This window comes from Panthera onca, chromosome A1 (genome assembly GCF_046562875.1).
Source record: "Panthera onca isolate mPanOnc1 chromosome A1, mPanOnc1 haplotype 2, whole genome shotgun sequence".
Classification (NCBI taxonomy): Eukaryota; Metazoa; Chordata; class Mammalia; order Carnivora; family Felidae; genus Panthera; species Panthera onca.
This window is the reverse complement of record NC_138339.1, coordinates 174,029,727-174,046,462: the sequence shown is the minus strand read 5'-3', so window position 1 is coordinate 174,046,462 and position 16,736 is coordinate 174,029,727. Positions and strand designations below refer to the sequence as shown.

General features: G+C 41.8%; 1 long non-coding RNA gene across 1 annotated transcript; it reads right to left on the bottom strand.

Moving 5' to 3' along the window:
* Window positions 1-925: 925 nt before the first annotated feature.
* LOC132680264 (uncharacterized) lies at window positions 926-16,406 on the bottom strand. Its single transcript, XR_009610596.2, has 3 exons — window positions 16,314-16,406; window positions 13,326-13,665; window positions 926-1,028 (listed from the first exon to the last, which is right to left on the bottom strand). It is a non-coding gene; the product is annotated as an uncharacterized LOC132680264 (long non-coding RNA).
* Window positions 16,407-16,736: the final 330 nt, after the last annotated feature.

The following is a 16,736-nucleotide window of genomic DNA, read 5'->3' as shown; positions in this document are numbered from 1 at the left end:
TCGGTATTTTATTCCAATTTCCCTCCCCTGATGCACTTCAGCCGAGAAGTCCCCGGTTTTCAGGTTAGTCTGTGAAAAACTTACTATGTGTAATCTTTTTGGGTTCACTCCCTTGTATTATAAAAGAGCCTCTTTGCATATTTTCCATAGAGAACGAAGGGCCACTCAGGGCTGCTCATCAGATTCACTTTTGTCTGTGTAATCTACCCACTTTGGGAAGACCTAGGAGGAGAAGTTTGGTGTGGTCACCAAGTAATCTCTGAGTTCTTTCCAAACCGAAGTCTCTTTTGCAAAATACTCGACTGATAGTAGTAAGTTGTAATCAAATCAAATCAAATCAAATCAAATGCCTGAAGTTGGGTCCTGCTGAATGAAAGCGTTCCTGGCAGGGCCCTTCTGTGGAATAAGAAAAGTTTCTGCATGAAGAATGTGTCACGGGGGTGCCTGGGCGGCTCAGTCAGTTAAGTGTCAGACTTCAGCTCAGGTCATGATCTCGTGGCTTGTGGGTTCGAGCTCCACATGGGGCTCTGTGCTGACAATGTGGAGCCTGCTTGAGATTCTCTCTCTTTCCCTCTCTCTCTGCCCCTCCCTCCCTCACGCTTTCTCTCTCTCTCAAAAATAAATAAATAAACTTAAACACTTGTCTTCTAAAAAAAAAAAAGAAAGAAAGAAAAGAATGTGTCATAGATCTGTTCTCTGCCTAGATGCACAGAAAAATGGACCAAGGGTCCTGCACGGTAATCATACAAACTTATTCCCTAGTGCAACTCCAGGGAATCTGAGTAGGCTCTGGAAAACAATAGCTCCCCAGGGAACTACTTTCTGAAAGAATTGTGCAACTTCATTTTTTCCAGAAAGGATTCAGCAGGGACATTTCTTAAAATTTCCCCTCTGGATGTGCCGAGAGGGCAGGCCTCACCTGTATGAATGGTTGGAAAGAGAAGTTCCAGAAAGCTCAATTGGAGGCTTGCCAAGAGAATCTGCATTGTAACTCTGTGCTCAAATGCCCAATGGGTAGAGGGTGTGACCTGAAAAAAAAGTGAGCACAATAATTTTCCATTTAGTCACATAATAAGTACAGTTCCCACAGTCAGTTGGTTTGGGTTGTTCGGGCCATGGCAGAACTGATTGGAAAGCCACAAACTTGACCTGATTTAGTTACTAACAAGGCCAAAAGCAAGGGAAAGAGACATTTCAGAGACCAGTGAGTTTGGCCAGATCTATTACTGAATCAGAGGTCGATACAAGGGTTCCAATGACTCTTAGGGCATCAGACTTTAAGTGCCCAGAAGTCACTAGTCAACTGGGCAAATCAGTGTAGTGACAGTCTTACTTGATCACAAACAATGCATATTTCTCCATTTTATTTGACTTTAAAGAGGGTTGGCCAGCATCTATCACTCACTCGCGTTGGGGAAACACATTGCTTACAGGGAGCAATAAATATTTATAAAACGTGGCCTTTGCTTTAGGAGATTTCACAGCCTCAATGAAGAGCACATCATTAGTTCATTGATAGAGCTTGGATAAGTAACAAAATGTAGGGCAGAAAGATCTTTCTTTGGGAGTCTTAAAAGGAAGCAAAGTGTCAGTGGCAAACAGGCACCGATGTCTTCATCCTCCAGGAGGCCAGATGCTAGATGTGATGGGTGGCTGAAGGGAACCGAGTCTCACAGAGGATGAAAACAGAAGCCAGAATAATGGCACAGGGCAGGTACTTACTATATGTTTGCCAAACAATCATAGTATTAAGCCACTGCTATAGGACTCTTTCAGTGAGCATCAAAATACCCACTTAAATTTATTTAAACAAAAAAGGGGGGATAGGAAATTTATTAATCTTCCTGAAAAACTCAGAATTGCACACAGGCATTGCTGGATGCAGGTACTCATAATACTCAGATTGCAGTCTTTCACTTCTTAATGTCGACTATGACTCTTATCAGCATCAACTGGGTGTTTTATAACATAAATTCTTAGAGTTGGAAGGGGCTTTAGGGGATACTTGGCAACCACTCCAAATTCTTCCTCGTGTGTTGCTCTAAGCTAAGCACGGCTCATTGAATCCACTTTGGGTCATGTCCCCATTCTTATACCAACCATCGTGGGTAGGAGAGATGAAATGTTTTGATTGGCCAGGCATGTTCGTATGCTACTGCCATCCCACATCCAGGGGGGTTATGCATGGAAAACATGAAAATACGGTCTGTGTCCAGAGAAGAGGTAATAGATGTGAGGCCAGAAGAGAAAATAAATCTTCACTATAAATATCATACGCTGTGTATTTACTAAGTGTTAAGAACTGTGCAAAGAGCTTTATAAATGATACATTTTATCTACTCAACAATCCCTTCTAGGTAGGATGATAGTCAAAATATTTACACAGTCACCTGTGAATCAGAACAAATGTGGGAAGGCCCCTACATACCTGGAACAGGATCTGGAAGCCCATACTGCACTGGGCATTAACCCCTTATTTACTGGATCATGAGGACATCTGAAGAAGGGAGGTCTTATGGGAGAAACCAAGACAGCTGGGTGACGGGAAAGCACAGAGGGCTTGAGGCAGGCAGGAGAGCCCTAGTAAATGTTCCAGAAGTATTTCATTCTTTTCTAATGGCTGGTGTGGTCATATTAATGCATATAAGAAAGTTGATAGTCATAGATTTAGGGAGTATCTCTAGGTTACAGATGAGGAAACTCTATCACAGAGGTTAAATAACTTGTTCAAAGTCACTTTAGTAAATTGTAGGACCGAAATTCAATGCAGATCTATATGACACTAAAACTCATGCCCTGCAAAGAATTAGAGTAATCCAGAGAGCCATCATATATTATAGTAAGTGTTTCTACATAAGCACGTCTTGCTCTTGACTGAGAAACGGGAGGCTACCCTGAAAGACCCATGTGGACCCAATGTACCAGAGTCGCTTTTATGGGTGAGACAACTCATGAAGATGCCCAGAAGCCCAAAGCTCCACCTTCCCATCCCCCACTCCATTACCATGGTTACTATTCCATTACATGCTACTGGGCTATTTAAATGTTCAAGGTCTGGTTCTGGGGATAAAAAAAAAACATAAAATTAGCGGCACAAGCACCTGTCATTTCTTACATCATTTCATGTACAATCTTAACTTTGCTGCAAAAATCCACAGGAAAGAAAATCTCTTGACAGAAAAGCCAAAAGTTCTTTGAGCATATTTTAGCAGTGATTAAGAATCATTTTTTTTAAAGTCGATTCTGGAATGTAAGCCGCTCCCAGGCCTCACCACATTGCAAATTTCTCCAAAGCAAGTATAAGCATTAGGGAATATAGAGTTGGTCTTTCTGTAGGTTTTGAGATTGAGAATGATTTCATTCTTTCCCTAACATTGTGGCAGTCACCAGAAGAGCATGGGTGAGTAAAATAATGTCCTTAGATTGTCATTGAGTGGTGGAAACAAGTAGAAAAAAAACCCAAGAATTATAACAGATTGTTAGTGTTTGCTAAATGTGAAGGGGTTTTACATGATGGTCTTTGAAGTCATACCGCGTGGGTTAGGATCCCAGCTCCACTACTTACTGGCTGTGTGAACTTGGACTTGGCATTTAAACAAGCTGAGGTTTACTTTCCTAATCTGTGACATGGGGGTATAATAGTATCACCCTCATACGGCTGTTTTGAGGATCCAGGAAACAATGCATGTAAAGGCTTAGCACAGTATCTGGTATATTTTATACCAAGTACTCTGAGAATAATCCTGAAACAGAGAAATGTGAAGAAGACCAGAGACTTGGTGAAGGCTTCCTGGAAGAACTGTCGCATGGATGAATTTTGGAGGCTAAATAAGAATTGAAGAGATGGAGGAGGAGGAGGAGCACTAAGGTAAGAAGTGCCAGGTAAGGAAGCACCAGTTAAGTAACGTAAGGAGCGTCACTATAAGAAGACAACAGACACCATGATGTTAGCAGGATGCCGGCTAGGAGGAAGGGAGAGATGAGGTGGAGAGACAGATGATGACATATGTATGGGGCCTGTGAGACATGTTTTATGTCTGTCATTGGGTCTGTAGCAGTGCCCAGCACAATGCTTACGTGTGGATGAGTGAGCGAATGAATGAATGAATGAAATTATATCTTACATTTCTACAGCTGTGAGGGAGTGGTGCTGGAGAAAATCTTTGCTGCCAGCCCCTCCAAATTCTACAAAGATGCTGGGGTGGGGTGATCTCGTGACAATGAGGCCTAGAGAAGGGCAACGATGGGAAGCTGTTAGAACCACACTGCTGGTGCAGGGGGAGAGGTAGTGTCTGTGCCCAGTGGGGGGCGGGTTTGGGAGGAAGAGCTATAGTCATGGGTGGGGACGCAGATACTACCAGACATGCTTCCCCGAAGCAGGAAGGGAAAAGGAAGCTCTAACCTCCATTTCTCACTTTTCTGGCCCATCAGTCTTCTGATGAAGATTCCCACTGGCCAAACCAACTGGAGGTCAGCCCTCAAAGCAGCCCAAGAGTGTTTTGTTTTTTTTTTCGAAGCAGGACAGAGAAGAAGAGAATGGATGAAGATGAAAAGTGTCAAATGGAGAATAATCACCACAGACACCAAGATCATTAACAGATCTTAAGATGTGGTTGGTCTATTGTGAAGCCTGCTTACTGTGACTTAACTCCAAGCGACGTGAATCCACATTTTAAAATATTGTAACGTGAAACTGGGCCACTTTCTTTCACCATACACAAAAATAAACTCAAAATGGATTTAAGACCTAACTGTGAAACCCGAAACCATAAAAATCCATGAAGAGAGCACAGGCAGTAATTTCTCTGACATCGGCCACAGCAACATTTTTCTAGTTATGTCTCCTGAGGCTAAGGGAAATAAAAGCAAAAATAAACTATTGGGACTACATCAAAATAAAAAGCTTCTGCTCAGCAAAGGAAATAATCAACAGAACTAAAAGGCAACCTAGTGAATGGGAGAAGATACCTGCAAATGACATATCCAACGAAGGGTTAGTACCCAAAATATATAAAGAACTGGGACAACTTAATACCCAAAAACCAAATAATAGAATTAAAATGGGCAGAAGACATAAATAGACATTTCTCTGAAGAAAACATCCAGATGGCCAACAGACACATGAAAAGATGCTCAACATCACTCATCAGGGAAACGTAAATCAAAACTACAATGAGATATTACATCACAGTTGTCAGGATGGTTAAAATTTAAAAAAAAAAAAACACAAGAAACAAGCATTGGAGAAGATGTGGAGAGAAAGGAACCCTCTTGTACTATTGTTGGGAATGCAAACTAGTGCAGCCACTGTGGAAAACAGGATGAGATTCCTCAAAAAGTTAAAAACAGAACTACCCCACAATCCAGTAATCGTACTATTGGATATTTACCCAAAAAATACAAAAACACTAATTCAAAGGGATACATGCATCCCTATGTTTATTGCAGCATTATTTATAAAAGTCAAACTATGGAATCATCCAAGTGTCTATCAATAGATGAGTGGATAAAGCAGATGTGATATACATACACAATAGAATATTATTTAGCCATAAAAAAGAATGAAATCTTGCCATTTGCAATGACATGGATGGAGCTAGAGAGTATTATGTTATGCAAAATGATTCAGTCAGAGAAAGACAAATGCCATATGATTTCACTCATATATGGAATTTAAGAAACAAAACAAATGAGCAAAGGAAAAAAAGAGGGAGAGAGAGAGAGAAATCAAGAAACAGACTCTTAACTATAGAGAACAAACTGATGGTTACCAGAGGGGAGGTAGGTGGGGGGGGGAGGGTTGGGTGAAATAGGGGATGGGGATGAAAAAGTACACTTATAATAAAAAAATAATAAATTAAATAAATTTAAAATATAACACAATGACATATCATCAAAGATAAGAATCATAAGGGGACCTGGGTGGCTCAGTCAGTTAAGTGTCCAACTCGATTTCAGCTCAGGTCATGATCTCACAGTTTGTGAGATGGAGTCCCTTGTCAGGTTCTGAGCTGACAGTGTGGAGCCTGCTTGGGATTCTCTTGCTCTCTCTTTATCTCTGCCCCTCCCACTTATATTTGCTCTCTCTCTCAAAATAAATAAACTTAAAAAAAAGAATAATAAAAGCTATCATTAAGAAAAGACAGATTACTTACAAAGTAAAAACAATTAAAATTAAAGTGGACTTTTCACCAAGAAGACTGGATGCCAGGAGACAATGATGAGGTAATACTTCTTAAATGATAAAGGGAAATAATTGTCATATATAATTCTATACCCAGATAAACTATCATCAACAGTGGTGCAAGTGCTGATATGGGCATGGGGAGGGGATGGGCAAAAATCTTTTCCCCCAGATGTACAATAAGTCAGAAAGTTTACTACTCTAAATCTCTTTTGTCTACTATAACAAAATACTTTAGACTGAGTGGTTTAAACAGAACATTCATTTCTCAGTTTTCACAAGATCAACATACCAGCTGAGGGGTGCCTGGCTGGCTCAATCAGAAGGGTATGTGACTTTTGATCTTGGGGTCATAATTTTGAGCCCTACATTGGGTATAGAAATTACTTAAAAATTTTTTTTAATTAAAAAAAGGGGGGCGCCTGGGTGGCTCAGTCGGTTAAGTGTCTGACTTCGGCTCAGGTCATGATCTCTTGGTTTGTGGGTTTGAGCCTCGCATTGGGCTCTGTGCTGACAGCTCAGAGCCTAGAACCTGCTTCAAATTCTGTGTCTCCCTCTCTCTCTCTGCCCCTCCCTGCTAATGGTCTGTCTCTCTCTGTCTCTCAATAATAAATAAATGTTAAAAAAAAAAAACCTAATATGCCAGCTGATTCAGGTCCTGATGAATACCCTCTTTTTGACTTGCAGATGGCTCTCTTCCTGCCATAGTCTCACATGATGGCAGAAAGAGAAAGGACATTCCCTGGTCTCTTCTGTTTTTTTTTTTTTTTTCTTAAGTTTATTTATTTTGAGAGAGAAAGAATGTGTGTGCATATATGCACACATAAGTGCAAGTAGGGGAGGGGAAGAGAGAGAGGGAGAGAGAGACAGAAAGAGAGAGAGAGAGAGAGAGAGAGAGAGAGAGAGAGTATCCCAAGCAGGCTCCATGCAGCTTTCCCTTGTGAGATCGACATGGAGCTCAATTTCACCAATGGTGAGATCATGACTTGAGCCAAAATCAAGAATTGGAAGCTTAACTGACTGAGCCACCCAGGTGCCCCCCTGGTGTCTTCTTATAAGGGCACTAATCCCATCATGAGGACTCTATCCTCAAGACCTCAGATAATTGTAATCATCTCTCACAGGCTCCTCCTATGAGTATGACATTGGGAGTTAGGGCTTCAACATATGAATTCTGGGTGTACACAAACCCTCAGTCCATAACACTCCCCCTGCATCTTCAATGAATGAAAGTAAATAAAATACTTCACAGGAAGAAAAAGAAATCCAAGAGGAAGGAGTGAGGCCAGAAACAATGATAAGCCCAGAAACTACGTAATGCACATTGGTAAAAGTCAATAAATATTTGTCGATAAAAGCTAACCAATTTCTGTAAAATAAAAATAAACATTGAACTGCATTGTGTTTTTTAAAAAGGTAGAACTTATGGGGCACCTGGGTGGCTCAGTCGGTGAAACGTCCAATTCTTGATTTCAGCTCAGGTCATGATCTTACAGTAGGTAAGATTGAGCCCCATCTTAATCTCATGCAGGGAGGCTACACCGAGCCTGTTTGCGATTCTCTCTCTCCCTCTCTCTCAGCCCCTCCCCGGCTCATGCTCTCACTCCCTCTGAAAATAAATAAATAATTTTTTTAAAAAGATAGAACTTCTAATAAAACAATAATAAAAGTGTCTGTATTTTACACCTAATAGATGCTAAATTTAGTTGACCATGGCCTGACTTTTTTCATGGCAGCTATAATGTCCTATAGCCTCAGGCTTTATATAATGAACACATCCATTTTTATGACCAGGTTTTTTTGTTTTTTGTTTTTGGTAAATTTATTGATTTACTTTGAGAGAGACAGAAAGAACTTGGGCCCAGAAGAGGGACAGAGAGAGAGAGACAGAGAGACAGAGAGAGGGAAAGAGAGAATCCGAAGCAGGCTCCACACTGTCAGCACAGACCCTGATGCAGGGCTCGATCTCATAAACCGTGAGATCATGACCTGAGCCGAAATCAAGAGTCGGACACTCAACCAACTGAGCCACCCATGTGCCCCATAACCAGGTGTTTTTGTTTCCTTTTTTAAACTTTTATTTGAGAATACGTTTAGACTTACAGAAAAGTTGCACTGACTCAGTTTCCCTATTTTAATATCTTACCTTCCTATGGTATACCTGTCACAAACAAGGAGGCAACATTTTTCCTAATGTCCCTTTGCTGTTCAGGGCCCATCCAGGACACCCCATTACATGTAGTCACTAAGCACAGTCCACACCCAGGGAAAGAAGCTCCCTCTGCTTAAGGGGAGATATCTACACAAACTATTTGGAATTCTTCTGTACAGTATATTTACCTCTTCTCCCTACTTACTTAGTTATTCGATTATTCTCTCATATCAATATGGACTCATGGATATTTATTTTATGCCTTGGGTTATAATCCAGTATTTATTACTCAAATTGTCCCAGGTTTGGCCACTCAGAGCTCTTTTAGGTTGGCTCGTGTCCCTTTTAAGTGGCCCCAATGTTTTGTTTTGGAGCACTTCCTTACCTTCTGCTAATTCAAGATGCTCCAGGCTTGTGTTGCGCCTTCCCTGCCCCAGCCCTAGAATCAGCCATATTTCCACACAGCCTGGTTTCTTTATCACGACTAGCTTTCAAACAACCCCAGTGCAAAAAGAAAGCTAAACTCCTATGAGCAGAAGCACATCATTTCCAGTTCCTTTTGACAGCAGAGCTCCGTCCTGTCGCAAAATGTGCTGCTGGTGGGCTAGCCCATGGACAGCACCACTGACAAAACTGTTTTGACCAGCTTTTAAAAATTCAAGATGCCTGGGCCATGCATGCACCTGGGGACTCGGACTGAGGAGGTCTGAGATAATGAGCAGACCCTTTAAGTTCCATAGGTGACGATGACGAGCAAACTGGCTTGCAGACAACATAAACTGGCAGCTTTAAAATGTTTAACCTACTGATGAATGGATAAAGAAATTGTGGTTTATATACACAATGGAATACTACGTGGCAATGAGAAAGAATGAAATATGGCCCTTTGTAGCAACGTGGATGGAACTGGAGAGTGTGATGCTAAGTAAAATAAGCCATACAGAGAAAGACAGATACCATACGTTTTCACTCTTATGTGGATCCTGAGAAACTTAACAGAAACCCATGGGGGAGGGGAAGGAAAAAAAAAAAAAGAGGTTAGAGTGGAAGAGAGCCAAAGCATAAGAGACTATTAACAACTGAGAACAAACTGAGGGTTGATGGGGGGTGGGAGGGAGGGGAGGGTGGGTGATGGGTATTGAGGAGGGCACCTTTTGGGATGAGCACTGGGTGTTGTATGGAAACCAATTTGACAATAAATTTCATATATTGAAAAAAAATAATAAAACGCAACACCCAAAAAACAAATAATCCAATTTAAAAATGGTCAGAAGACAGGAACAGACATTTTTCCAAAGAAGACATCCAGATGACACATGAAGATGCTTAACATTACTCATCCTCAGGGAAATGCATATCAAAACTACAATGAGATATCACCTCACACCTGTCAGAATGGCTGAAATCAACAACACAAGAAACAACCGATGCCGGGAAGGACATGGAGAAAAAGGAATTCTTGTGTACTCTTGGTAGAAATGCAACCTGGTGCAGCTGCTGTGGAAAACAGTGTGGAGATTCCTCAAAAAGTAAAAATAAGATCACCCTACAATCCAGCAATTGCACTATTGGGTATTTGCCCAAAGAATACAAAACTACTATTTCAAAGGGATACATGCACCTCAACGTTTATAGGAGCATTATTTACAATAGCCAAATTATGGAAGCAGCTCAGCCCCATCAACTGAAGAATGGATAAGGAAGGTAGATAGATAGATAGATAGATAGATAGATGTAATGAAATATTATTCAGCCATTGAAAAAGAATGAAAGCTCGGCATTTGCAACAACATGGATGGATCCAGAGAGTATAATACTAAGTGAAATAAGTCAGCTAAAGAAAGACAAATACAATATGATTTCACGCATATGTGGATCTTAAGAAACAAAACAGTGAACAAGGAGAAAAAAAAGAGAGAGAGAAAAACAAATCAAGAAACACTCTTAATTACAGGGAACAAACTGATGGTTACCAGAGAAGAGGTAGGTGGGGGGATGGGCGAAGTAGGTGAGGGGGATTAAGGAGTACAGCGGCCATAATGAGCACCAGACGATGTATGGTATTGTAGAATCACTATGTTGTACACCTGAAACTATTATAATATTGTATATTAACTAGAATTAAAATGAAATTTTTTAATTAAAAAATAAAAGTTCAACCTACTTCAAAAAAAATTTTTTTAAATAAAAAAAATAAAATGTTTAACCTTTAATAACCTGTCATTCATCGAGCAACTACTATAGGCTGCATATATGATCTTATGTCATCACCACAACCCTAGAAATTGAAGTTATAATCCAGTGTCAGCAAAGGTTGAGTAACTTGCTCAAGGTCACAGAACCGGTGCGTCCATTTTGACCTGGTTTTAATCAAAGTCGCAGCTTGTGCACAATTCTCTGTCATGTCGCTTGCCACTTAAACGTGTTTCTACAACGTGGCTTGTAAAGGCAAGCGGCACCTCCTCTCCGTTGTTTGCTGGCCATTGGCAACAGTTCACTTTCCACATTTCACAGCCATTTATCCTTTTCCACAGTAGCTGAAATAATGCATTGTGTACAAGTGACTAGCCAAATAAAATTACCCCAGACTTTGATAAATTTGCTATTAAAGGCTATTTAGTGGAAAGAAGGAAAGCTAAAATAAGACAGAAAGGAGGAGCGCTGGGTAGCTCGGTTGGTTAAGTGTCTGAGTTTCAGCTCAAGTCATGATTTCACAGTTCATGGGTTTGAGCCCTGCATTGGGCTCCGGGCTACCAGCAAGGTCCTGCTTGGTATTCGCTTCCCCTCTCTCACGTGCTCTCTCTGTCTCTCTCTCTCAAAAATGAATAAATAAACGTAAAAAGAGAGAGAGAGAGAATGGAGAGAGGAATTTGGCTTAAGGTCATCCTAAGAGCAAGGCAAATTTGAGACCCCTAATCATGAATGAAGTTGTAAAATAATGATGTGGGTTTTAAGCTTTTTAAATTCCCTAAAAGGCAACAGATTTAGGGATCAACGAATTATAAAACTTCTAATCTTCCTGGTGAGGATTCTTGACAAAAACAAGGATGTCTATACTACGAGATACAGAGAGACATTGTGTGTATTGCAATGTTTTCTATTGCCGCTTAGCAACTTGCCACTAACTTAAGTGGCTTAAAACAACACCCATTGATTAGCTCACAGTGATCTGTAGGTCAGAGGTCTGGTGTGGCAGCATTAATAAAGGTGTCAGCCAGGCTGAGTTCTTGTCTGGAGACTCTAGGAGAAACTGCCTCCAAGTTCATGGAGATTGTTCAAGGCAGAATCCAGTCCCTTGCGTCGTAGGACTGAGGATCCCGTTTCCTTGCTGGCTGTCAGAGGCAACCTGCACACCATGACACACGACCCGGCCCCCTCTCGGTCACGCTTCCAATTTCTCTGACTTCCCTCTTTCTGACTTCCAGATCCTGAGGTCGGGCCTACCCATTGATATCCCTCTCTTTAAGTCAGTTGATTTGGGATTAATTACATCTGCAAAATCCCTTCACAGCAACACCTAGGTTGGAGTTTTATTGAATAACTAGGAAAATATGTGTTTACACCAGGGGCCAGGAATTTGGGGGAATGTCTTAGAATTCTGCCTACGACAGCAAACAGAAGGGGGTGACAGAATCACGAAGCAAAATCATTTTGTTTTCATCTCTCTGTCTGCCGCCTTTATTAATAATACTGTATTTCTTTCCCTTTTCTCTCAGTCTCCTCTAACCAAAATGTTATCTGAGTTGAGTTTTACATTATAGATAATACTGAATTGTAAAACTGAAATGCCTTTGAATGCATCCAGCCCTGGGGTTTTCCAACCCTTCTGAGATCAGTGGGGATTTCCCTGTTTCACAAGATGGAGGACGGGAAGGGAGAGGCAGCTACGTGCTGCCCTGCCCTCCCTTCGAGGAGTCCCGATGAACCCCAGGATAGGACCCACTGTACCAGACAACCAACACAGCCTCGAGAGACCCACGTCGACTGGTTGGGGACCCCCGAGTGCTCCTTTCCATTGGATCTGAGAAGGTCATGCACAGGCCATTTGTGGGCATTAAGGACAAGGAACTGGGCTCTTCTCCCTCCAGGACAGCATGGCTCCAACTTACCCTAGGGTTTGTAATTCGTACCCAGTGCTGATATGTACACAGTATTGCTGCACTTGAAAGAAAAAAGAAAAGAAAAGAAAAGAAAAGAAAAGAAAAGAAAAGAAAAGAAAAGAAAGAAAAGAAAGAAAAAGAAAGAAGGAAGGAAGGAAGGAAGGAAGGAAGGAAGGAAGAGAAAAAGGAAAGAAGGAAGGGAGGAAGGAAGAGATTTTTTGTTGTTACATGGTTCTTGATGTATGTATTTCCCCCCCTGCTTGTTACTAGACTATAATTTTTTGAATTCCCACCCCTGTATCCCTGTACCCCTGAAGAAACCCCATCAGAAAATTTAACAATGCTCGTTTTGAGACAATTGAGGGCTGCATGTGTTTTCTCAAAGCTTGATAAACCTTTAGAAGTTGTTGGACAGAATGGGGAGGCCCTATCCAGACCAAATGAATCAGGATTCCTGCTGAGGATTGTGCCGTCACAAACTCCTTCCCCAGGGGACATTTACACTTGCTAAAGTTTGACCTCAACTGATTGCGAGTTTAGATAAAATTCTGTGAAATAATGGATGTGGATCTGCTTGGTACCGGTTTGCTCCTTAATGGGCAATTCTTTTAAAAAATGCTACGCAAAAAATTCCATATATATGATCAATATCAAATTCAGATAGCCTACCTTTAAAAATGGCACAACACACCCGGGAGACCAGAAAGTAAGGTCACCTGATGCACATTCATGTAGGGTTCCTGTGGATCTGCAGCGAGTATATTTGCTAACTTACGGCGGCATGCTGTCTAGTCAATAATTAGCAGCCTGTTAGGAATCCTATAATCGCAGCACACAATTGTGACAGTATTCAATGCTCATTATGTGTTAGAACATTTATCCCATTCACCTTTTCTCATCGATGTATCCGAGAGAAGGCAGTTTTAACAAGAAGCCGATCTTACGGACTTGAACAAACAAACAGTTGAATAGTTCAGAGTGAAGATGAATAATTTCAGCCTCCGGATCCTGAAAAACTGGAAGGTGAGCTCTCCAAGATGAAATAATTAATGATTTTTGGAGGAGCCCATTGCAAAGATACCCAAATATTGCAAAACATGCCATCTGTGTTCTTCTTCCCTTTGCTACAACACCCTCTGCGCTCCAACAAAAATAAAATAAATGAATAGACTTGATGTTGCACCTGATACGAAGTTCTGACTCAGCCCCATTGTTCCAAATGTTAATACCTGATAAAGAGACATAAAATAGAGTTCATTAAAAGTCTATTCAGTATAGTATAATACAAAGTATAAACTGAAAGACGTTTATTTTATTCTTTACATGGTTTGTCATATAGTGGTTCAATAATATAAAGTTGCATTTGTATAAGTTATTATCAGTAATAGCGTATATTAAAGGCACATAAATTTTCAATAATAAAAAGAAGATCCAGTAAAACTTGAGCAAAAGATTTGAACAGACCTCTCGCCAAAGAAATAAAGAGAGGCAAACGTGTTCAACATCGCTAGCCAGGAAAGACACGTGAACTAAGACCAAATGAGATACTACTATATACCCATTAGAATGGCGAATAAAAGTTTTTAAAATTGACTTTATTATATGCTAGACCTCAAGTCTGGACTTGTATTAAAAAACGCCTGACGTTACTAGGTGTTGGTGAGGATGTGGGGAAGCTGGAATTCTCATTCACTGCTTAACACGACGGAACTTTATTCTCTTACAGATCTGCAGGCCAGAAGTCCAACGTCAAGGTGCAGGCAGAACGGCTCTCCCTCTCGGGAGGCTCTGGCAGAGAATCCTTCATCTTCCAGCTTCTGGTGCTTCCAGCTTCTGGTGTTCCCTGGCTTGTGGCTGCCTCTCTCTTGTTGCTCTCCTCCACGGGTCTACCTCCAAACGCCCCCCGCCCCTCCCTTATGAAGACATAGGAGTTGGCCCTCAGGGCCCATCCACATAATCCAGGACAAAGCCCTCCTCTTGATCCTTAACCCAATCACATCTTTTGCCACATGAAGTAATTTTCACAGGTTCTTGAGCCCACTACACAACCCAAATGTCCATCAACTGGCGAATGGAGAAACAGATGGTGATATATACGTGCCATGGAATATTACCCAGCCATAAGAAAGAACCAGCTCTTGATAAATGCCATCACCTGGATGCATTTCAAAAGCACTCTGCTAAGTGAACGAAGCCAGATTCAAAAGGCTATAAACGGTACGCTTCCATTTATCTGATATTCTGGAAAAGGCAACGCTGTAGGGATTGAAACCTGATCAGTGGTTGCCAAGAGCTGGAGGCGTATGAAGGGACTTGACTTCCAAGGGACACAGAGAACTTTTAGGGGTGATGGACACGTTACATATATTGCTTATGGTGCTGGTTATGTGACTACACACATTTCAAAACTCATGAAACTGCGCATTTAAAATGGGTGAATTTTATGTTATATAAAGTTGACCTCAATAAACCCACTTTTAAAAGGCCTATCCGTGAAATTTTGATAATTTCTTGCATTTAATCTGTGATTTTTTTGAGCTCCTGATAATGTTCTGACAGGGTGTTATAATTTTTCATGTTGTTCTGCAGTTTTGCTTTGTTTTTCAAGTTTGGAAAATTTCCTTCCCTCCTCCGGTGTCTCCTCCTTAGAAAACATTATTGGCCACTGTGACAAAGGTAAGTAAGAAGAATTCTATACCAAGATCTCATCTCTCAAGTGATATGGAAACCCTCTGTTTCTGGAATGTCTTGTAACTCCCCCAGTCCTGGGCATTTCTTCCCCAGACACCACGTCCATCTGGTTAATTTATGGGCCCTCATCTCTCTCCATCTAGATCCCTACTCCACAGTGACACCAAAATTACCTTCCCAAGAACCAAATCTGATCATGTAATTTTTAGGCTTAAGAATAATTTTTGCTCTCTTTCCCCCTGTAAAGTAAATCCATATGCTATGCCAGTTAGAACTCTTTAATAATAACCGCTTAAACTCATCTTCCAACCTCATCATCCACCACCTTCCATAACGTACCCTCTGTGCTTCTGGCGTGTGAACCTCTTACTCTTGTATACACTGCATTTCATATTTCCGTATTTTTGCTTATATTCTTTCTGGTTCCCCGTATTTCGTCCCAGCCGCTCACTTCATCAGACGCTGACTGGCGTGGGCCTCAGGCCACTACCCATCTCTGAACCAATCATTGTGGCAAAGGGATGAGGGTCCTCTGATGGTTTGTACCAGTGACTGTCAATGCCACTGCACGTGAGAGTCACCCCACACTCCAGGGATTGCCATCCAGTTGCTATTGGAGTTTCTGGGCATCAGAGATCCTTCCCAGGCGATTCTAATGTATAGCCAGGCTTGTGAACCACTGGCTTGGGCCAACCCAAAACAGTTATAAGAGGCTGCCACTCAACGGGGCAGGTGTGGCTGGATACCCAGAAGGTAGCCACGATGCCACCTACCAGCAGCACACTGAGTTGCACGGCTGTGCTCTGTTGCTGTGGCAAATGCCTCCTGAGGAGTGCTACCCTGAATTCGGTAACACTTTAAAATAATTTTTTTAACGTTTATTCATTTTTGAGAGACAGGGCATGAGCAGGGGAAGGGCAGAGAGAGACGGAAACACGGAACCTGAAGCAGGCTCCAGGCTCTTAGCTGTCAGCACAGAGCCCAACGCGGGGCTAAAACCCACGAAACCATGAGATCACGACCTGAGCCGCAGTCCAACACTTAACCCACGGAGCCAGCCAGGTGCCCCTAAAATAATTTATTAGTCTGAACCCCTCCATAAATTTGAAAACAGCACTATTTTCTGGACATTCATTTGGTTTCATTTACAGGTAATGTTTGGTGAGCATATGCATCCGGGGATTACCTGTCAACAGTTCCTGTGGCCTTTGTCCATTGGATGGGAACCCCTACCTTCATGCACCAGATGCCAGCTTTCATAGGCCTCCTGTAGGGATAAGGGACCTGACGGTCAAGGTAGGTATATGGGTCATCAATAGAGATGAAGAGGGCTAGGCACTTCCCCTGCCCTCCCCGCAACACACACACACACACACACACACACACACACACACCCAACACACACACACACACACACACACCCACCCACCCACCCACCGGTGAAGTAGGAAAGGCAGCTCGGGAGCCCACCTACAGCGCAAAGGTGAGGAGTGGAGAGCTAGGTGAACCAACTGGGCATCATCACACCCACTTTTGTTTAAACTATTTCCCAGCCTGCCCGCCCCCTCACTTCATTCTTTCTTTTCTTATGGCCAGGGAACTAAGAATG